The sequence below is a fragment of the Mustela nivalis genome (genome assembly GCF_964662115.1).
Source record: "Mustela nivalis genome assembly, chromosome: 16".
NCBI lineage: Eukaryota > Metazoa > Chordata > Mammalia > Carnivora > Mustelidae > Mustela > Mustela nivalis.
The window spans coordinates 49,014,455-49,038,676 of NC_139035.1; the positions used below are offsets into that span (position 1 = coordinate 49,014,455).

The 24,222-nt window shown below is 37.6% G+C and overlaps 1 long non-coding RNA gene across 1 annotated transcript; it reads left to right on the forward strand.

Moving 5' to 3' along the window:
- The first annotated feature begins 20,088 nt into the window (after positions 1-20,088).
- On the forward strand, positions 20,089-21,217 carry LOC309850267. The gene is made up of 3 exons (XR_014304157.1): positions 20,089-20,175; positions 20,661-20,806; positions 20,929-21,217. It is a non-coding gene; the product is annotated as an uncharacterized lncRNA (long non-coding RNA).
- Positions 21,218-24,222: the final 3,005 nt, after the last annotated feature.

The window sequence follows — 24,222 nt, forward strand, 5'->3', positions numbered from 1 at the left end:
TAGTTAGATTAGATCTCACCCAATTACTTTCAAGGTATACTCAAAATAGCAATTACTTTATTAACACAGAGCTTATAAATCTTGCCTAAATCAGCAGTGAAATCCCTAAGGACGCTTAGTGTTTTTGTTTTCTTTCTAGTTGCTTCACTTATTATCTTTAAACTAGGACAAATAAATATTTTAAAAAGTACAAAGACTTTCCAGTTCCAGCAAAAGGGGAACTTTCCTTTTCTTTTTCTTTTTTTAATAATTTTTTATTTTTTTATTAACATATAATGTATTATTAGCCCCAGGGGTACAGGTCTGTGAATTGCCAGATTTACACACTTCACAGCACTCACCGTAGCACATACCCTCCCCAATGTCCATATCCCCACCATACTCTCCCTTCCCTCTCCCCCTAGCAACCCGCAGTTTGTTTTGTGAGATTAAGAGTCTCTTATGGTTTGTCTCCCTTCCTATCCCATCCTGTTTCATTTTTTCCTTCCCTACACCCTAAACCCCCCACTTTGCCTCTCAAATTCCTCATATCAGGGAGATCATATGATAATTATCTTTCTCTGACTGACTTATTTTGCTAAGCATAATACCCTCTAGTTCCATCCACATTGTCACAAATGGCAAGAATTCATTTTTTGATGGCTGCATAGTATTCCATTATATATATCTATATATCTATAGATAAATATATATATATATATATATATATATATATATATATATATATATATATATATATCACATCTTCTTGATCCATTCATCTGGTTATGGACATCTAGGTTCTTTCCACAGTTTGGCTATTGTGGTCATTGCTTCTGTAAACATTTGGGAGCATGTGCCCCTTCAGATCACTACATTTGTATCTTTAAGGTAAATACCCAGTAGTGCGATTGCTGGGTTGTAGGGCAGCTCTATTTTCAACTTTTTTTTTTTCTTCAACTTTTTGAGGAACCTCCATACTGTTTTCCAGAGTGGTTGCACCAGATTGCATTCCCACCAGCAGTGCAGGAGGAGGAACTTATCTTTTCTGAGAGGTGTTTACCAAAGCTTAACATTTTTGGGAAAAAGAAAAAAAAATTCCTAAAGACAATTAGTGTTACATTCACTCCCTGCAGAATATATTTCTACATATGACATTGTGTTAATTGTTCTTTTTTCACTCTTACGTTTCATTCACTATTGGCAAACTGCTTGAGAGCATTGACCAGGTCTTTCTCGATTATTTTGTATCTCCAGTACCAAAAGTAGTGGCACATACTAGGTGCTCAATAATGTTAAACTACACTGTTGAAATGGAGGTTCAGATATTCGAGTGAGTGGTAGAGCAAGATTATGAGAGTATCTCCTGATTGCAAATGTGACACTCTTTCTAATATAGAAACGGATTACATTAAGCCATTGAAAACCTTTAATTTTATTATTTTTTTAAGTAATCACTGCACCCAACGTGGGGTTCTAATTTGCAACCCTGAGATCAAGAGTCGCGTATTCCACTGACTGAGCCAGCTGAGTGCCTCCATAACCTTCAACACCTTAGTAAGAGTTAGTTATCAGTTGCTGGCACCAAGTTTGAGGATCCCAAATTGTTTCATTTTAATGGATTTGAGATGTTCAGGCTGATGTCAGTGTGAATCTGGGTAGCCAGGAGTGAGTATGAAGATTCTCGGTTTCAAGGAGCACGTTTAAATAAAGCAAGAGAGAGAGAGAGAGAGATTTAGAAGTTAACACTTACAATCCTCTCTTTAAAATAACTCTGCTTAAGTAAGGAGCAGATGGCCCCAAAGATAATTTCATCCCTAGATAGAAGCTGGAATAGATAAACTTGTGTGGAAACATTTTCTATGTTATATTTTTCTTACTCTACTTCAAAAAGAAATAATGATGTAAAAAAAAATCAAAGGATTGAGAGATATTACATAATTCATTTAGTAAGTGGCCTGAAGAAATTTCATCTGAAGCAATGAGGATTCATGTGTGGAACTGATCCAGAAATTTGAAAACAGGAAAGTAAACAAATCTACTGAGTGCAAAAGCCAGGAATTGTGTGAATCAGGATTATTTATTAGATTTTATTTCTTTGTATCTGTGGTATGACTAATAAACTAAATCAAGTCAAGTCTTGAATTCTATAAAGGAAATAAGTGTATAGGTAAATATACCACGTTTTTTCAGTATTTGAAACTTCAGGAACAGGTTTATGCTATGATTTTGGTGAATATTGCTACAATTCTTCTTCTTACATATTAATACAAATTTTATATCTGATTTGTTACATAATTTAAAAAGTAATTTGCTCCAAACTGCTTTCTAGTGTTTGTGTAACCATTGATAAATGGTTTAGGAGTTTTTTTTTTTTTCTTTCTCTTGTTAAGCATCTTTCTTTTACTTTGAGCATTTGATGAATGAAAAGAAAACCGTGCAACTCATTTCATAAAAATATTGATTAAAATGCTTTAGAAATAAGCAATAAATAATTTAAATAGTCTGGAAAGTCATTTAAAATTTTTTCCTTCTACAAAAGGCAATGACTGGCTTTCTAGTTGCCGACTCAATTTAGTCTATATAACAATTTTTCTTCTTTGAAAAAGAAACAGTTTAAAACAGAGCTCTATTATAGCCCAAGATGATTTGGAGTCTTAACTCTGGTGTTCCGCTCTGTTTACCAACTTCAGCCACAATAGATTTCACCAAGCACATGGCCCCACAGCTGAACCATACTGTAGAAACTTGCCGGAAAAGGCAAAGAGCTCAGGCAGAAGAGAAAGAAAAGAGGAATCCTCCCCTCCCCAGCCCAGGCTCTGTCTTACATTGGAGTTACATTCTTTAAGCCACTGACTGGATCATTCTGCTTAAAATTCCCCTAATAAGTCAATCAGAGAAAGACAATTATCATATGGGTTCACTCCTATGTGGCGTATAAGAAACAGCACAGAGGGTCATAGGGAAAGGGAGGGAAGACTGAATGGGAAATCATCAGAGAGGGAGAAAAACCATGAGACTCAACTATAGGAAACAAACTGAGGGTTGCTGGAAAGAAAGTGGGTGGGGAGATGGGGTAACTGGGTGATGGGCATTAAGGAGGGCACGTAATGTGGTCAGTGCTGGGTGCTATACACCCTGATAAGTTACCGAACACTACATCTGAAACTAATGATGTACTGTATGTTGGCTAATTGAATTTAAAGTAAATAAAAATTCCCTTATCCACACTGCAGTTAAGATATATCTCCGATAAGAGAGCATTTCTTTTGACTGAGTCATTCCAGTTCAGAAGTTCATATTTTAAAAATAATCTAAGGGAAACAAAAATCTAGAAGCATAGAGATGTTCATTGCAATATTATCTGGAACAACAGAGTGAGAGAAATAATTAAAAAATCCAACAGGAGGAGACCTGTAAAATAAATTATTCATACTCTTTATTTGCACACACATAACAGTAGTGAGCCCTCAAGCCCCAGTCTTATACACAGGTTCTTTCTGCTGCCTGGTGTGCCCTCACAACTTCATACTTATCTATGTGTCCTTCAGAACCTAAAGAAGACGTACATCCCTCAGTCTGGGCCGTCACGGATGGCCTTCAGTTAACTACCATTCTTTCAGCTGAACGTATTTCTAACATTGAACTTAGTACACGTTTGTGTATATGGTGGTCCATTCTTCAAAACATTCCAAGTAATTTCCTTATCTCTCCTCAGACCCTGAGGGTAGTCCCTGGCTCCCAGTGGATTCTGGGAGCAGAGGCATCAGAAGAAATGAAAAGTAAAATATTAATGCAGGAAAGAATATTATGTCACCTTTATGTTGAAATTTCTGAATGTAAAGATATATGAAAATAGATGATGAATTATTATGTGATAATTAGAATATAAATGTTTTTAAAAATGTTATTTATTTATTTATTTGACACAGAGAGAAATCACAAGTAGGCAGAGAGACAGGCAGAGGGAGAGAGGGAAGCAGTCTCCCCGCTGAGCAGAGAGCCGGTTGTGGGGCTCGATCCCAGGACCCTGAGATCATGACCTGAGCTGAAGGCAGAGGCTTAACCCACTGAGCCACCCAGGTGTCCCTAGAATATAAATTTAATATGAACATCCTGACTTTAATTTTGTAAAGTATACCTGAAGGAAGTTCTATGGAAGGAGTTATTTATGTCAGTGGGGTCAGACGGAGGATAATGAGTGACTAAAATAATTGTTTCTTTCAAAATGTCTTCAAATTATGCTCTCTCTATACCAGATATTGCCGATGGTGCCATCCATTCTGCTTGTCCTTCAGCTTTGGCCATATTGGCCCAACTTCCAACTGCCAACCCCTATATATCTTTGTCTGAGGCTTTCTCTAAATCAACTGTGTCAGTTGTGTGGCAGATGGACAGCGTCGAAGAATTAATACCCCTTTGAGAGTAGCCCTCAAGCAGTGGTTAGTGAAAAAATACCCAGATCCTGTTCCACTTTGAGTTTTGTGTTCCATTGGTGCCCAGACTTCCCCACAGAGATTTTGCAGTATTTACCCACAGAGGCACATTGCCTGGGAACTCATCCTTTGTTTGTTTCCACTCCTTTTCCTTGCTCCTCCACAATTTCCTGCTGTCATCTCCAAAACAAGTATTGGCACCTAAATCTTTATCGCAGGGTCCATTTCTGAGAGAGCCCAAATTAAGACAACACCCTCCAATAACAAGAATTAATAATTCTGTAGATAAGCGATACTAAAATGTAAATATTATTGGGAAAGTTGTAACACCTTAATTTACTAAAGGTGTTGTCAAGTTAATTAAAATGAGTGATGAAAACTGCCAGTTCTCCAAGGACTAGAACACAAAGCAAGCAATTGCTGTGCTAGTGTATGAGTGCAAGGAATGTTCTGAATTTGAGTTGTGAGGTCAAGCCCTACATTGGGCTCCACACTGGGTGTGGAACCTACTCATTAAAAAAAGGGGGGGTGCTTAAAAACATGATTAGGAAACAAGGACATTTTTAGTAAAAATCTGGATGTATTGATTATTTGTGTAATATTAAATATATCCAGATACCTAGAAATATATTAATACAATTATATTGTTAGATAAAGATACTTGATGGTCTTTTGATAGAAATCGGATAAAATACAGGCACTTAAAGCATTGTTATTCATCACAGAAACTTGATTCAACATAGTGGAATTATATGAATTATTTTTTATCACATTGATCATGACTGATTGTTTTCAAGTATTAGGAATAACAGCTCCCAAGGATGAAAAAGAAAGCTTATATACACGAACTATGGGAATGAGATCCATTTTATAGAGTAGCTGGTGTCTTGTTAATCTTCTATTTTTCTGTTTATTGATGATGTTGTACTACAGTTATACGGCCAGGGCAAAGCCAAAGGCCTGTGAGTACTTGAATCAAAGGACAAAAGAAAAATCATTTTGATTTATTTTTGTTAGTATCGAGCAAACAATTTTATGAAGAAAAAAAAAAACAACTAATAACACAAGAGTTATTTTTTTTTTTACCACCTCTTTCAGAAATCCCTATAGGAACGTGTGCTTGTGCTTGGGTAGTCTTTAACCCAGTACCTTAGAATCATCTGGGCAATGGGTAAAAACCAGGATTTCCAAGTCCCATACAAAAGATTCTGACTCAGCAGGTCTAGAGTAGGGTTTCAGAATTTACTCATACCACACATTGAGAAAGACTGCTGCAGCCTCTAGTCATTTTTTCCCCATTAAAAGGAAAAAAATGTGACTTTTTTCAACAAGGGATTCTTAAAAGTACAGATATCATGTATTATCTATCAGAACAGATCTTACTGTTTTGCAGACCTACCATACCAGCGTTACTAAGATTTTACCCAAAACCTCCTCATTTTACTAGAACAGAGATTCTGTGTAACAGTTGCTTTCTGGAAGCATGACCCAAACTGAGACATATGAAATCAAACAAACAAATAAACAACTTTAAAGAAAGCAAATAAAAAACCCAGTGACCAAACTTATGTTGCAGTCACCTTATTTGTATTACTTAAAAGTTTTAAAATTAATTTTTTATGGTTGAGGTGTAATTGACATACAATGTTATATTAATTTTAAGTGTCTAACATATTGTTTCAACAATTCTATACATTACTCAACACTTACCATGATAAGCGCAGTCACCATCTGTCACCAGACAGTGTTATTACAATATTATTGGCTACATTCTCTATGCTGTACTTTCATCTCCGGGACTTATTTTATAACTGGGAGTTTGTACCTCTTAATCCCCTTCACCTGTCTCACCCGTCCTTCCTCTCCATTCCCTCTAGCAACCACCAGTTTGTTCCCTGTGTTTATGATTCTGTTTCTGTAGTAACTTTAATTGCCTATCTTTCACAGTAAACATCTTAATTCATTGCTCCCTGGATATCTGGTTTCATAAAGGCTGAGGGAACACTGTGAGAAGTCTCTGCTGTCTCCCCTTAGCTGTGTGTCTTAGAGATTAATGGTGCCATACTGGCCCATGGAAGTGTTTCATGATAGTAGTGGGTGGAACGAATTAGCCAAAAACTGGGAGTGGGCTTAGAGAGAAAAGGCAATGATAACAACCGGCAATGTTACTAGGAATTCTTCTGGTGTAAGAGGAATTCTGTAGCTCAAAGCCAGTTTTTTCCTTCTGACCCTAGAAATAGCATCACTTTCACTCAATTCCCCCCTTTCTTAACCCATAAAATAATATTATAATGAATTTTTTATGCCATCATGAATGTTTCATATGTAGGTATAGAGAAACTTGAAAACTGTAAAGTGTTAAAGCTGGAGTGAATTTTAGTGATCACTTAATTACCTCCTCATTTTATAAAATAGTAAACTGATGCCCAAGTTGACTTGCATAAATCCACAAACCACACAGAGCATTCTTTTATTCTAAAAAACAAAAGGAAAAGAGAAAAAAAAAAAGATTATTTCCCCCTCCCCACAAATTATTTACTCTTTAGAGCTACTCTGATCCCCATCTCAGCATTCAAAGTCCCAATGCTTGAATTTAATGTCCTAATTCTGATATTTCTGATTTAAAAAGTATTTGTCTCCTATGTTTTTGTGGTTATGTAAGATAGGAATAAAATTATGAAGAGCTGAAAAAACAAAAAGCCTCAGCTTAGTGATAAAAAGGAAAGCCTATAATGTGAAGTTACGCCCCCTCACTCCCCCTCTTCCTTTCTTCCTCCCTCCCTTTCTCCCTTCCTCTATCAAACACGCTGGGAGTACAAAAATGATTATGACATTTAAATTAAAAAAAAAAAAAAAGAGTATGGGGGCACCTAGGTGGCTCAGTCGGTTAAGCGTCTGTCTTTGGCTCAGGTTATGATCCCAGGGTCCTGGGATCGAGCCCCGCATTGGGCTCCCAGCTATGTGGGGAGCCTGTGTCTTCCTCTTCCCTGCTCCTGCTCTCTCTCTGTCTCTCAAATAAATAAATAAAATCTTGGAAAAAAGCAATCATGGCAAGTTCTCCAGTTAAAAATCTCACTCGTCAGCATCTCAAAAAAAAAAAAAAATTTCTATGTAAACAAATAACACTATCAAATATTTAAAAGTTAATAATAAGTCCTTAACAGTGTCTATTATTCAGCCTATATTAAAATTTTCCAATTGTGCCCCGGATATCTTTATAGCTGGTTTGGCAAAACCGGAGTACAATTCAGGACTATCATCACATCTGCAGGTCCTTGACCTCTTAATTTAGAACAGTCCCTTCTTTCCCTCTTATTTTTTTTGTGTCACTAGCTTGATAAATAGACCAGCCCAATGTTCTACCTTCTCAGTTTGTCTGATTTGTTGTTGTTTAGCTTGTTACTTTGTATTTCCTTTAATATGTAAATTAGACCTACAGGCTTGAGTAGATTCCAGTGAAACATTTCTTTTGCTCTGATATAAAACATGCAATGTTGAGTTCCTCATATTTTATCTCATCAAGAGATAATATGTCTCAGATTTCATCACTGCTTGTGGTACCGAGAATGACCATTAGACTGCAGTGATGGCAGCTTTTTTCCTCCAATACAAAGTCGTGTTTTCCTTTGGTAACCAGGAAGCTTTTAATTAAAAGAATGCTGCAATTATGTCTTTGTTGTGGAGTAGTGCAAGATTATGAAGGAGGGCATAAAAGAGGAGAGAAAGCAGAAAGACTACTAGTAATCTATTATTACAGTCTAGAAAAGAGATGATGATGATCTTACTTTGAATGGGGGATCATGCTAATTCCTTCGCACATGTTACATTTATAAATCCTCACACAACCGTATGGAGGTACATTTTCTTATCCCCATTGTCTGGTTAAAACTGAGCTTTACAGAGATTGAGCAGTGGCAGAGGGGTCATTAAAATGCAGCTCTGTCTGACCCCAAAATCCATATACTGGACCGCTCTCCTATGCTGACTGCAGTAACAGTTTGGTTTCAGGGGCTGTTATTTATTTTATAATTTTATTTTATTTTTAATTTATTTTTAGGGAGAAAGAGTGTGCAGGGGGGGAGGGTAGAGGGGAGAGAGAGAGAATCGTAACAGACTCCATACCTAGCATGAAGCCTGATGCATGAGTTCACGACCTTGAGATCATGACTTGAGCTGAAATCAAGAGTCTGATGCTTAAGCGACTGAGGCACTCAGGTGCTCCTGACCATTTGAATGCTTTTAAGAATTTGGTAACCAACGAACTACTTGGGGACATGGAAGGAATAACTCTAAAGTGTCTCTTTTGGACGATTAGGGAGGATTGTATGACTGTTGAATTTGAAACATCATTTGGCTACGACAGCTGAAAATGTAAGTCTGGAGTTCAGAAGACAGATCAAAGAAAAAGTAGAGATGAGTAAAATTGTAGATCCAAGAGTAATCTGCATAGATATGTTAGCTTAGATTTGAGGAGTGTATAGAATTACCTGGTATACTTATACAGCATTAGGACACCTTCACTTTGTGGGATGCCTGAGTATCTCAGTCAGTTAAGTGGCTGCCTTCAGTTCAGGTCATGATCCTGAGATCCCGGGTCCTGGGATATAGTCCCAAATCAGGTTCCTTCCTCACTGGGGAGACTGAGACTACTTCTCCCTCTTCTCCTGCTCCTGCTCATGTGCACCCTCTCTCTCTCTCTCTCTCTGTCAAATAAATAAATAAATATATATATAAATCTTTAAAAAGAAAAGACACCTTTACTTTGGATGTGTAAGCCATTCAAGATTAACAAACCAATAACAAAAGGGAGACTACTGCATGAATTTAAAAATGTCATTCCTGATTTTTATATTCCTGAAAAAGTTAAAGAGATATTGGCATATTTTTTCAGCATAAATTCTTTATGTTACTGTGTGGAAAGTTTCGAGTATTTCTAATGGAAGACATTTTTCTTGTGGTCAGTGGATATCATGATCCTATTAGGTCTGGTAGGCAGAAGTTTATTGATTTATAGAGTGGTACAGAGTCTTTTATACTAGACTGGTGATAACTCTTAATCTCAGGAAACAAACTGAGGGTTGCTGGAGTAGAGTGGGGTTGGAGGGATGGATGGCTAGGTGATGGACATTGGGAAGGGTATTTGCTATGGTGAGTGCTGTGAATTGGGTAAGACTGGTGATTTGCAGACCTGTACCCCTGAAACAAATTATATATTATATATTAATAAAAAGGAAAAAAAAACTAGGCTGGCCATAGAAAATCTCGATATTATACTTACTATATTATGGAATAATATACTTTGAACAATTTTTTTATTAATTATCTTTTAACATATAATGTATTATTTGCCCCAGGGGTACAGGTCTGTGAATTTTCAGGCTTACACATTTGACAGCACTCACCATAGCACATACCCTCCCCAATGTCCATAACCCAACCACCCTCTCTATGCCCCCTCTCCCCCAAGCAACCCTCTGTTTTGTAAAATTAAGAGTCTTTTATGGTTTGTCCCCCTCTCTATCCTATCTTGTTTCATTTTTTCCTGCCCTACCCCCTAAGACTCCCACTTTGCCTCTCAAATTCCTCATGTTAGGGAGATCATATGATAATTATCTTTCTCTGATTGACTTATTTTGCTCAGCATAATACCCTCTAGTTCTATCTATGTTGTTGCAAATGGTAAGATTTCATTTCTTTTGATGGCTGTATAATATTCCATTGTGTATGGATACCACATCTTCTTTATCCATTCATCTGTTGCTGGACATCTAGGTTCTTTCCACAGTTCGGCTATAGTGGACATTGCTGCTATAAACATTCAGGTGCACATGCCTCTTCGGATCACAGCATTTGTATCCTTAGGGTAAATACCCAGTAGTGCAATTGCTGGGTGGTAGGGTAGCTCTATTTTCAACTTTCTGAGGAAATTCCATGCTGTTTTCCAGAGTGGCTGCACCAGCTTGCATTCCCACCAACAGTATAGGAGGGTTCCCCTTTCTCTGCATCCTCTCCAACATCTGTCATTTCCTGACTTGTTAATTTTAGCCATTCCGACTGGTGTGCGGTGGTATCCCATTGTGGTTTTGATTTGTATTTCACTAATACCGAGTGATGTGGAGCACTTTTTCATGTGTCTGTTGGCCATCTGGATGTCTTCTTTGCAGAAATGTCTGTTCATGTTCTCTGCCCATTTCTTGACTGGATTATTTGTTCTTTTGGTGTTCAGTTTGATAAGTTCTTTATAGATTCTGGATACTAGCCCTTTATCTGATATGTTGTTTGCAAGTATCTTCTCCCATTCTGTCAGTTGTCTTTTGGTTTTGTTGACTGTTTCCTTTGCTGTGCAAAAGCTTTTGATCTTGATGAAGTCCCAATGGTTCATTTTTGCCCTTGCTTCCCTTGCCTTTGGCGATGTTTCTAGGAAGAAGTCACTGGGGATGAGGTCAAAGAGGCTGCTGCCTATGTTCTACTTAAGGATTCTGATGGATTCCTTCTCACATTGAGGTCTTTCATCCATTTTGAGTCTATTTTTGTGTGTGATGTAAGGAAATGGTCCAATTTCATTCTTCTGCATGTGGCTGTCCAATTTTCCCAACACCATTCATTGAAGAGACTGCCTTTTTTCCACTGGACATTCTTTCTTGCTTTGTCAAAGTTTAGTTGACCGTAGAGTTGAGGGTCTACTTCTGGGCTCTCTATTCTGTTTCACTGATCGATGTCTCTGTTTTTGTGCCAGTACCATGCTGTTTTGATGATTACAGCTTTGTAATAGAGCTTGAAATCTGGAATTGTGATGCCACCAACTTTGGCTTTCTGTTTCAACATTCCTCTGGCTATTTGAGGTCTTTTCTGGTTCCATATAAATTTTAGGATTATTTGTTCCATTTCTTTGAAAAAAAAAAAAAGGATGGTATTTTGATAGGGATTGCATTAAATGTGTAGATTGCTTTAGGCAGCATAGACATTTCACAATATTTGTTCTTCCAACCCATGAGCATGGAAAGTTTTTCCATTTCTTTGTGTCTTCCTCAATTTCTTTCATGAGTATAGTTTTCTGAGTACAGGTTCTTTGCCTCTTTGGGTAGGTTTATTCCTAGGTATCTTCCCCCCACCCCAAGATTTTATTTATTTATTTGACAGAGATCACAGTAGGAAGAGAGGCCGGCAGAGAGAGAGGTGGAAGCAGGCTCCACATTGAGTAGAGAGACCCGTGCAGGGCTCAGTCGCAGGACCCTGGGATCATGACCTGAGCTGAAGGCAGAGGCTTTAACCCACTGAGCCAGCCAGGCGCCCCTATTTCTGGATATCTTATTGTTTTGGGTGCAATTATAAATGGGATTGACTCCTTATTTTCTCTTTCTTCTGTCTTGCTATTGGTGTATAGAAGTGCAACTGATTTCTGAGCATTATATTCTGACACTTTACTGAGTTCCTGTATGAGTTCTAGCAGTTTTGGAGTGAAATCTTTTGGGTTTTCTGCATAAAGTATCATATCATCTACAAAGGGAGAGAGTTTGACTTCTTCTTTGCCAATTCGGATGTCTTTTATTTCTTTTTGTTGTCTGATTGCCAAGGCTGGGACTTCCAGTACTATGTTGAATAACAGTGGTGATAGTGGATATCCCTGCTGTGTTCCTGACATTAGGGAAAAAACTCTCAGAAAAACTGAGAGTGTTCCCCCTTGAGAATGATATATGCAGTGGGTTTTTCATAGATGGCTTTGATGACATTGAGATATGTACCCTCTATCCCTACACTTTGAAGAGTTTTGATTAAGAAAGGATGCTGTACTTTGTCAAATGCTTTTTCAGCATCTATTGAGAGTAACATATGGTTCTTGTTCTTTCTTTTATTAATGTATTTATCACATTGATTGGTTTGTGGATGTTGAACCAACCTTGCAGCCCTGGAATAAATCCCACTTTGTTGTGGTGAATAAGCCTTTTAATGTACTGTTGGATTCTATTGGCTAGTATTTTGGTGAGAATTTTTGCATCTGTGTTCATCAAGGATATTGGACAGTAATTCCCCTTTTTTATGGGGTCTTTGTCTGGTTTCAGGATCAAGGTAATGCTGGTCTCATAAAATGTGTTTGGAAGTTTTCCTTCTATTTTTTTGGAACAGTTTCAGAAGAATAGGTATTAATTCTTCTTTAAATGTTTGGTAGAATTCCCCTGGGAAGCTCTATGGCCCTGGGCTCTTGTTTTTTGGGAGGTTTTTTGATGACTGCTTCAATCTCCTTACTGGTTATGGGTCTATTCTGGTTTTTTATTTCTTCCTGCTTCAGTTTTGGTAGTTTAGATGTCTCTAGGAATGCATCCATTTCTTCCAGCTTGTCAAATTTGCTGCCTATAGTTGCTCATAATATGTTCTTATGATTGTTTGTATTACTTTGGTGTTGGTTGTGATCTCTCCTCTTTCATTCATGATTGTATTAATTTGGGTCCTTTTTCTTTTCTTTTTGATAAGTCTGGCCAGGGGTTTATCAACCTGATTAATTCTTTCAAAGAACCAGCTCCTAGTTTCGTTGATTGTTCTACTGTTCTTTTGGTTTCTATTTCATTGATTTCTGCTCTGATCTTTATTATTTCTCTTCTGCTGCTGGGTTTAGGCTTTCTTTGTTGTGCTTTCTCCAGCTCCATTAGGTTTAGGGTTGTGTACTTGAGACCTTTTTTGTTTCTTGAGAAAGGCTTGTATCACTATATACTTTCTTCTTAGAACTGCTTTGCTGTGTCCCAAAGATTTTGAACAGTTGTGTTTTCATTTTCATTTGTTTCCATGATTTTTTTCAATTCTTTTTTAATTTCCTGGTTGACCCATTCATTCTTTAGTAGGATGCTCCTTAGCCTCCATGTATTTGAGTTCTTTCCAACTTTCCTCTTGTGATTGAGTTCTAACTTCAGAGCATTGTGGTCTGAAAATATGCAGGAAATTCATCCCAATCTTTTGGTACCAGTTGAGACCTGATTTGTGACTCAGGATGTGATCTATTCTGGAGAATGTTCCATGTACACTAGAGAAGAATGTGTATTCACTTGCTTTGGGATGGAATGTTCTGAATATATCTGTGATAACCATCTGGTCCAGTGTGTTATTTAAAGCCTGTATTTCCTTGTTGATCTTTTGCTTGGATGATCTTTCCATTTCAGTGAAGGGGGTGTTAAAGTTCCCTATTATTACTGAATTATTGTTAATGTATTTCTTTAATTTTGGTATTAATTGGTTTATATAGTTGGCTGCTCCTATGTTAGGGGCATAAATATTTAAAATTGTTAGATCTTTTTGTTGGACGGACCCTTTGAGTATGATATATGTCCTTCCTCATCTCTCATTATAGTCTTTGGCTTATGATCTAATTTATCTGATGTAAGGATTGCCACCCCAGCTTTCTTTTGATGGCCATTAGCATGGTAGATTGTTTTCCACCCCCTCACTTTAAATCTGGAGGTGTCTTTGGGTTTAAAATGAGTTTCTTCTATACCGCATATTGATTTTTTTTTTAATCCATTCTGATACCCTGTGTTTTTTGATTGGGACATTTAGTTCATTTACATTCAGGGTAACTAACTATGGAGAGATATGAATTTAGTGCCATTGTATTGCCTGTAAGGTGACTGTTACTGTATATTGTCTCTGTTACTTTCTGGTCTACTACTTTCAGACTCTCTCTTTGCTTAGAGGACCCCTTTCAGTATTTCCCGTAGGGCTGGTTTGGTCTTCGCAAGTTCTTTTAATTTTTGTTTGTCCTGGTAGCTTTTTATCTCTTCTTCTATTTTCAGTGATAGCCTATCTGGGTAGAGTATTCTTGGCTGCATATTTTTTTCATTTAGTGCTCTGAATAGATCATGCCCATTATTTCTGGCCTACTAGGTCTCTGTGGATAAATTTGCTACCAGTCTAATATTTCTACCATTGTATATTACAGACCTCTTGTCCTGAGCTGCTTTCAGGATTTTCTGTTTGTCACTAAGACTTGTCACTACTATTAGATGATGGGGTGTAGACCCATTTTTGTTGATTTTGAGGGGGATTCTCTGTGCCTCCTGGATTTTGATGCTTATTCCCTTTGCCACATTAGGGAAATTCTCTACTATAATTTGCTACAAAATATCTCTGTCCCCCTCTCTCTTTCTTCTTCTTCTGGAATCCCAAATATTCTAATATTGTTTCGTTTTATGGTATCACTTATCTCTCGAATTCTCCTTTCATGGTCTAGTAGTTGTCTCTCTTTTGCTCAGCTTCTTTATTGTCCATCATTTGGTCTTCTGTCACTAATTCTCTTTTCTGCCTCATTTATCCTAGCAATAAGAGACTCCATTTTTGATTGCCCCTCATTAATAGCTTTTTAAAATTTCAGCTTGTTTAAATTTTAGTTCTTTTATTTCTCCAGAAAGGGCTTTTATTTCTCCAGACAGGGTTTCTCTAATATCTTCCATGCCTTTTCTGACCCCAGCTAGCACCTTGAGAATCGTCATTATGGACTCTAGTTCTGACATATTAGCAATGTCTGTATTGATTAGGTCCTTAGCCATCGGTACTGCATCTTGTTCTTTTTTTTTGTGGTGAGCTTTTCTGCCTTGTCATTTTGTCCAGATAAGAATATATGAATGAGGGGCGCCTGGGTGGCTCAGTGGGTTAAGCCTCTGCCTTTGGCTCAGGTCATGATCCCAGGGGCCTGGGATTGAGTCCCACATTGGGCTCTCTGCTCAGCAGGGAGCCTGCTTCTCCTCATCTCTCTCTGCCTGTCTCTCTGCCTACTTGTGACCTCTCTCTCTCTGTCAAATAAATAAATACAATCTTAAAAAAAAAGAATATATGAATGAGAGAATAAAATACTAAAAGGGTGGCAAAGACCCCAGAAAAATGTATGCTAACCAAATCAGAAGAGCTCTAAAACCAGAGGGAGAAGAAAGGAGGAAAAAATAAATAAAAAGTAAAAAAGAAATTATATATATATATATATGTGTGTGTGTGTGTGTGTGTGTGTGTGTGTGTATAGATAGCTCTCATATATATATATATATATATATATATATATATATATATATATTAGAACAGAACCCCCCACTTGATTTTGGACATATTTTGGTCTCTTAGAAGAAACTGCCTCCCAAAGTTTTAAAGAAAGAAAATTTTATATATATACAAAAATAGGGGTAAACATGATGAAGGGATGGAATATGACTGTAACGATGAAAATTTAAAAAAAGATTCTAAAAAAGGAATTGATAAGTTGGTTAGAAAAAGAAAAAAAAAAAAAGAGGAGGGAATGTGCTCAAGCTGGAGACTAGAACAAAGCCATGTGCTAGATTAGGGTATATTTTGATCTATTAAAGAAATTGTTTGAAAATTTTGAAAAAAACCCACCTATATGTATACAAAAATATAAGGCTAAATACAATGAAGGGATAAAATATGACTCCAACAACGAAGGTTTAAAAAGATCTTTTTTTTCCAGAAAGGTATTGTTAAGATAAACTAGTTAAAAAACATTAAAAGAGCAAAGAGGAAAAGCTAAAAAAGAATAAGAAAAAGAATAAAATAAGAAAAAAATTTAACTTTGCAAAACTAAAGGATCGTGGGGAAAAGGCCATGAATTCTATGCTTTGCTTTGCCCTAGCTCTGGAGTTCTGCTGTTCTTGATCTGTGAGCTTGGTCTTGGCTGGATGTTCTTGCTGATCTTCTGTGGGAGGGGTCTGCTGAAGTAATTCTCAAATGTCTTTGCCTGAGGTGGAATTGCATCACCCTTGCCAGGGTCTCGGCTAAGTAATCTGCTAGGGTTTATTCTTGGAGCTTTTGTTCCCTGAACCATTTCTGTAGAGATCTCGAGGTTGGGAATGAAAATGGTGGCCTCCCAATCTCCAGCCTGGAGGAGCCAAGAGCTCGAGGCCCCACTCAGTGTGCCCTCAGAGATAAGCAGTCAATAACTATTGTCTCCCTGATCCCCGGCTGCACTCTGAGCTCACCCGGCCTGTGACTGAGTGTTTCAATCCCTGGCACTCAGCTCTGTTTGGAGTCTCCAAACCCCACAGATTCCTACTCCTCCCAGAGGAGGAAGGGGAGTCTCCCTGGATCTGCCACTTGTGGGGTCCCTGCTCCAAGAGCAGTGTCTTGACTGTGCCTTGGATCACAGTTTAAGGTAACCCCAAGCTGAGAGCTCCCACCTTGACTCTGACTCTGTAGCTGGCTTCCCTGCTCTGATACCTGGCAGATCTGTCACACTCAGACACCCCAAATCTTTCTGTGACCTCACGGGACATGAGACTACACTGTCTCCCTGAGGGCTACACCTCTGCTTAGCCTCTGGAGTGATGTTCCTCAGTGGAGCAGACTTCTAAAAGTTCTGATTTTGTGCTCCACTGCTCCGCTGCTTGCCGGGAGCTGGCCCCTCCCCGCTATGGTCTATCTTCCTGTTGCTTCGGATTCATTTCTCCTACCTTTCAGAAAGTGGTCAATTTTCTGTTCCTAGAATTGCTTCTCTTCTATCTCCTGTTGAGTTTATAGGTGCTTGGAATGGTTTGATACCTATCTAGCTGAACTCCTGAGATCTGATGTCATTTCAGTCCACTACTCCTCTGCCATCTTGCCACTCACTCTTACTTTGAACAATTTTGAGTGAAAGACACCACAGTTGCCTCTCAGACTCTTCTTAGAACAGTAGTATAGAATTCTGTAAATTTATTCTGCTCTACTTGAAGTTATATATTAAATGGCATGTGGCAGTAAAATAATGAATTGTTTTGAATTTTTAACAAAAGTCAGAGGTTATTTTTCTAGTTATTTGAAATTATCTTTCTTTCTCTAGGGCAGCAGTAAGGATTTGTTTTTCATTTAATGGTCTTTTTCAAGGAACTTTGGAGAAATAGGATAACTCTTTTTTCCCAAGGTGAGTAAAGCATTAAAAGGGACATTCATCAAAATTCAAGATAAACAGGTATATTTGCTCCATATTTGTAAGGTTATAGAACATTACATCAAAAACTAATGAAGTACTCTATGGTGACTAACATAACATAATAAAAAATTAAAAAATAAATAAAACAACAATAGCAAGTATGAAAAAAGAAGTTATAGAAAGTTGAAATTTCTATTCTAAGGAATTTTTGATTACTTTAAATGGCAATTATATAGGGTGCCTGAGTGGCTCAGTGGGTTAAGCCTCTGCCTTCGGCTCAGGTCATGGTCTCAGGGTCTTGGGATTGAGCCCCGTGTCGGGCTCTCTGCTCAGGGGGGAGCCTGCTTCCCCCCTTCCTCTGCCTGCCTCTCTGCCTACATGTGATCTCTCTCTATGTAAAATAAATAAAAAAATATTTTGATAAGTGGCAATTACAAAAGGAAAAAAAACCCCACAATATTTTGGAACAAGGGTCAGATAAAATTAGGTTTAAAAACATTTCAAGGAAAGTCTTTAAGAAGGAAAAGTAATAATAAAAAGTGCATTTTGAGAACCCTGTGTGGAAAATGAGGAAAGGCAGCACGGCCCTCCCCCCCCTGCCCATTCTCTGTCTTCTTGAAGTGAGTGGTCAGATTGGCTGGCTTTTCCTGTACAACTGAGGTGTCTTCAAGGCATGGGATGATCTTGGTGAGGCTGCTTCTCCTCAGTTTTAAGGATCCACAGGATGTACTGATCACAAAAGGGAAAATCTGTTATTCTTACAGTAAGAAAATTGCAGTGATGGGACAGTTCAATTAGCCCTATGAATAGATGTCCTAATCTTTAATTTTAACTTTGACAAGGCTCTGTGACACTCATTGATGCAACCATATATTTTATTGCAGCTTACTCATGAAAATAGTTTACATATTTTATGTATAGAACACCACCATAAATTTTCTTAGTCTTAGCACTCTTACCTTGCTACTGCTCAGTGTTTATGCTAATAAACCGTTGCTAAAGAGATGAGTCAACTGTTGAATAGTAAATATAATAACTTCAACCTTCTGCCAGCTACATTTAACCCAACACCCTTATATTATAGATGATAAAACTGGAACTCTAGAGACATAAGGAATTTATTCAAAGTCACCCAGATAATTAGAGCCAGAATTCGCCTACAACCCAGACCTCTTACCTGAAGCTCTTCATATTGCCTTCGTACTAAAATGGAGTCAATTTTCTGACAGATTAGTTCTTATCTTTAGGGGTGATGGAGGTTACTCTATGGAGATGGCAAGTTATTTTCATCTTATATATTACTAATAGTAAGACTGGATCCTAAAATCAGCTATATTACATCCATCTGGATGTGTTGTCTATGGCCATTAAAAAAAAAAAATGGCTTTGAGGCATTTTATTTCCCTGGAGCATTGGAGATATATGAAAATAGCAACATGTAGTGGAAAGAAACTTGGATTATAGTTCTGTCTTAATCATTGACCCTAGTAAAGGCACTTCACCTCATGGCATCTCAGTTTTTCAAGCTGTCAACTAAAGACCATAGTACCTACTTCCATGACAAAGGTGGGGAATTTTCAAAAAGATCCTCTAAACTCATGGTAATATGTTTAAGCTGGCTGAATGAAACACCTGTAAAGAGATCTTCATATCGTTTGCTTTGGGAATTGCTTACTGGCAGGCTGGCTCCTATACCATAGATGACTCTGAAGGCGTGGTGATGAAAATAAACATCCTATTTATTTGGTAACGCACTTGTGACGAAACACATCAGTGTGAGTCTTCAAGAGCACTGATGGCTGCTAATTAACATTATGCCACATTTTATAACATCCCAAGGAAGGTTGGACAGGGCTGACTCATTCCCATTGCACATGGTGTACTCATTTAGCAAACAGGAACACGCTGGACTCCTGAAAGTTGAGATGTGAACATTTTCTAGTAATTTCAAGGAACTTGAAAGTTGTGTGCATAGCTGTTCTGTCATATTCCTCATGTGGGAGGAAGAAATGACTTTAAAGTCCCTCAGTCATAGTAATTTAAAAAAGGCTATAATTTATTAATTTCTTATTTTATGTCAGTCACTGTAGAGGAGTTTTAGATGTGTTATTTCTAATTCTCAAAGTTATCCCATGAGAAGTATTATTATACTTGTTTTCTTAATAATATTTTTATAGAAAGAAAATGAAATATAATTTGAATGTCTTTGTTCCCATTCCTACTACGGCAGGTATGCTTTTCATTTTTTCCTATGACTCTTGGCTAAGCAGAGGCAAGCATTATTAATTCCCACCAGCAGATAAACTAGGACAAGAGGGAGTTAAATAACTTGCTTGAATACAAGAGTCAGACCAGGGCCCTCATTTCTCCAAAGGCTATTTTTTTTCATTAGATCAGTAGTTTTTGAATTAATACATTCGACAGTTCAGTGTTGGCATTATGGTGGAATCTGGGGAGAGACAGCTCCTGCCCTGTTTGAATGCGGATGAGTCAAAATCAGAACCCTCTGAATAGGCCTACCTTAGGGGCCTCATCTTTTCCCTTCTCTCTTCCTCACAATACATTTAGGCCACTTGACGCAGGTTTAAACAGTGAAAATTAACTCATCATCACTACCATTTATTGAGCACTGTCTAGAAGGGTTTAAAGCGCTCTACTTCTATTATCTTCCTTAATCTCTTCAGTGTCCTGGGGGGAAGGATGGTGCTGGTTTTTTATTTTGTTTTTGTTTTCTTTGCCAAGGAAGAGACACAGAGAGGAGGCCAAGCAAACGAGAGGCAGAGGTTGAACGTCAAGCCTGCCCTGAAGTCAGCTGTTCTGTCTCCCACCCCAGCCGGCTTCTTGGTTAATGGACCTCAGTTTCTTGTAAGTAGCCACTGGTGAATCCACTTTCTGTCTTGCTCTACCTTCTGCAGGCTACAAGGGCAAGGAGAAGTGGGAGTTCAGGTGGTCTAGAGAAGGAAAAAACGCAGGTCTTTTGGTTACACTGGGATTATTGGCAGGCTGGAGCTGTGGGCTCTGTGGATGGGGAGATTGGACTTTAGAGACCACTCTGTGAAGGAGCTTAGTTGTGATACTGAGAAGGCAAACACCCAACTTGGACTACGTGGCAATAGGGAAAAGAAATGTTAAGGAAACTTTGGAGAGATTACTGGAGGAAAAGATTCGAAGCACTTAGCTAGGATCTTCACTGGTGTTCAGTGTGTGTGTTATCAAGGTCGTCTCTTACAGTTTTGTTTTTTGTTTGTTTGTTTTTGGTTAAGATTTGTTTATTTTAGAGAGAAAGCAAGAGCATAGGGATGGAGAGGGACAGACAGAAAGGGAGAGACTTTTTTTTTTTTTTTTTTAAGATTTTTGTTTATTCATTAGAGCACAAGATGGAGGGTGGGAGAAGCAGGCTCCCCGTTGAGCAGAGAGCCTGATGCAGGGCTCCATCCCAGGACCCCGGGATCATGATCTGAGCTGAAGATAGACGCTTCACTGACTGACCCCCCAGGTATCACCCAGTGTGTTTTTGTAATGAACTAAACTCTATTCCTGATCAACTTTAGCCTCGTCTATGCGATTTCTTTCACATCATTTCCTGCTAATGTCTTGTCTTTAATCCTCTATCCCCAGGTCTACACTGCGCCGTGTTTGTGAGGAAAAGGGATCTTGGCACTGCTTGCTGCGTGCGGCTCCGCGTCTGGCTTGGGCCCCCTTTGCATATAAGAGCTTCAAAAATATGTGAATAGTGAGTAAAAGAAGTGGTAACAAAAGAATTTTTGGACATATTCATTGTTTTCGGCTTGATAGGACAAATCGCGTCACCTTGCAGATGATAGAACTCCAAGTAAATGCTGAAGAAGCGTGCTTCCTCAGTCCAATTTTATTACACAAAAACTCTCTCTCTCTGCTATGTGTCCGGAACAACTGATATCAGTCAGCTCCTTATTTCTAGCAAGCAGCTTATTTTCTTGCTACATTGATCTAATTTGCCTATTGAATCACTAATAACCAGTTTCTGACCCCTGCTTCTCCACCTCAAGAATAATTTAACAGATAGATAGTACTTTGTTTCAAAGTCCATTAGAATATCAGAAGAATGCTTTGTTAATGACTGAAAGCATGTGATGAAATAAAATTTAATTATATAATTAATCGTTGGCAGAGAAGTAGATAATTTGGTTTTACCCTTACTCTATCATACCTCTATTCTGTTTTTTAAATAGATAAACTGTTTATCTTTATTTGATAGTCTACTAGCCACTTGAAACATATTTAATGGACTACTATAATTTTGTCCTAAAATTCATTTAAAATTTTGAGTCTTATAAATTATTTTTGTTTTATTGATTGACTTATATATTAAAAATGTATTAAATGGATGCTATTTGTCAATCTTGGGCTACATTATTTAGAGGCTTAAAAATACATTTAGAATCAGGCTCCAGGGAATTATGATATAAAATTGTATAGTATATTATTTATGGATTACCTTGGTTATTTTATCACTCAATATGCAAGGCAATATTGAACATGTTTGTGTGCCTTACAAATGTTTAAAGGTCATCTGGGGTGTTGATAAATGACTACCTTCTGGTTCACTGTCTTTATTGGCAAGCTACTCAGGAAAAAAGTACTATATTTGAAAACAAAACTAATGGTATACTTTTTTAAGGCTTGGATTAGGAAAGTGGAAAATTGCTCAGGAAAAAAACTGAAGCTAAAACCAGAAATTTCTCAGTGCTTAAACTTTCTTTTATTGTTTAATATAGTTGAGTTCCTTGAATAATTTTAAATGAAGTAACTTCATTCTATAAACTGACCAAACCTGGTGATTAGTTGTTTAAGCTGAAATTTTCTCACACCCTTAAATTCCCCTTAGCTTCTCCAACTTCCCCACCTACCCTAAAACTATTTAAGAGTTTAAATGACTTTCAAAGAGATTTACAAAGCCCTGAAGTCCAACCATACCCCAGCTTCATCGAATTAGGTTCTAGGCCATGATAGTCCCAGCCCCATCCCCCAAGGGATCCCATGTGCACATGAAAGTGAGAACCGGTGGTAGAAATACCGTCTCCTAGTTCTCAGGGGAGAGAGTTTTCAGGCATCTTCCGAGATTCTCCTCTGCTCAGCTTTCTTTCACAACCAATTCCCTTGAAGAATCATTATTGTCTAAAGTCAATTTAGCTCATTTGCTTTAAGATATCTGTGAATGTATATGCTTGTTATTTCCTAAGGAAAAAAAAAATCTTGCTCTATTTTGTTGCTTTAGCTTGGGTTTTTCTATGTTCTCTTTTTTGTGGTCTCTACTCCATAAACGACAGTTGACTTCTTAGAGCAACCATAATTCTAAAATGTGTGCAAAAACTTGTAAGTTAGTAATATTTCATGCAAGCTACAAATTCTACATTAACAATATTACCTTAAGCTCAAACTGTCTATGAGATAAGTTTTAACATCCTGGTTCATAGCTCCATAAATTTATAATCTCTCATCTCTACAGCATTCAAAGGCTATTTGATTACAAATTTCAAAATTCTCCAACATTTTCTATGATTTTGGAAAATCAAGTTTATTTGACCGGTATGAATCCTAGTGTAGACCTTAATTGTAATTGCATTCATTTACAATTCTTAAAAAGACAGTTTGAATGGATTAACTACTAAATGATACCAGGCTTGTAAACAACTTTTACTTTATGACACTTTCAACTGGAGCTTCCCATGAAGCTTGGTTCAGGACCACTTTATCTTAAACTGAACTGTTAAAGAAAGCAATGTTGGGTCATAAACCATTTAGATACAAGTTCTATCACAAGAAGAAACCTGGACAGGTTGGTTTGTTTGGTTTGGCTTGGCATTTATCTTTACCTCTCAAGGCTTTTTGTTTTTGTTTTTCTCCTCTCTAGTTTTCGATCAGAAGTCACTGCTCCTCTTCCGTTGTCCATGCTTTTCTTCTCTAATCTTTTTTTCCACAAGTTGCTCACTTGGGCAACAATCATCTCCATGCACATCATCATTTCTACCTGTGTTAGCACTCCATAAACCCTCCTCTTTGTATTTACTCTTGTGATGTATTTACGCTGTAACATACTTTTGCTTATTTGGGGATAGAAGTGGTGCCAGGATGGTCTGATGAGATTCTGATGGGACAGAAAACCAACCAGAGCCCTCAGTGGCTGCTCTGGAACTTGTTCTCTACTTTGAAGGTCAGAGACACACTCCTGTTGGTGTCCAGGTCTAAACAGATCCTGGGAGAATGGATAGCAACAACTAAAATCCAAGCAAGATTTAGGTAGACCCCGGACTGCCAATTTAATAATTTTCTGTAAAAAGTAACTGTTAGGAAAATGGAGAAACTACAACCTGTGTGGTTAGGTTGTGCTCTTGTTATAGTCAGCTTATGTGGGAAATAGCCAGTTTCTTTGAAGAGGTTAAAATCGAAATAAAAAAGATTCGCATCAGTTTAGGAAAACCCTTTCTATAATAGTCAGAAAAATAAATGCTGGGTTAAGTAATATAAATGAGTCAAATCATCCAGGAGGAGGATCTAAAAATTAGAGAAGGCAGACATGCTTAGATTTTGCTCAGCTACCCTGATTCATGGAATTATTGACGTAATTTCGCCCAGAGCACTGATTTCCCAGTAAAAGCCAGAAATCCGAATTTTTAAAGGATCATTAGTTTGTGGCTAAATCTGTCTCAATTTGAACACCAAAATAAATAACAATAGCAAAAAGTTATAATCCATTGTATATACATCATGACCTACTGTACGAGTTACTAGTACTATCATACTAGTGTTAAATAAATGCTATGTTAAAAAAAAAATCACAGGAAAAGGTCTCCCTAAGCCACCTGATAAATGATGATGGAATGATGGAATAATTAATATTACTTATTATTCTAAAAGGAAAAATGATAACTT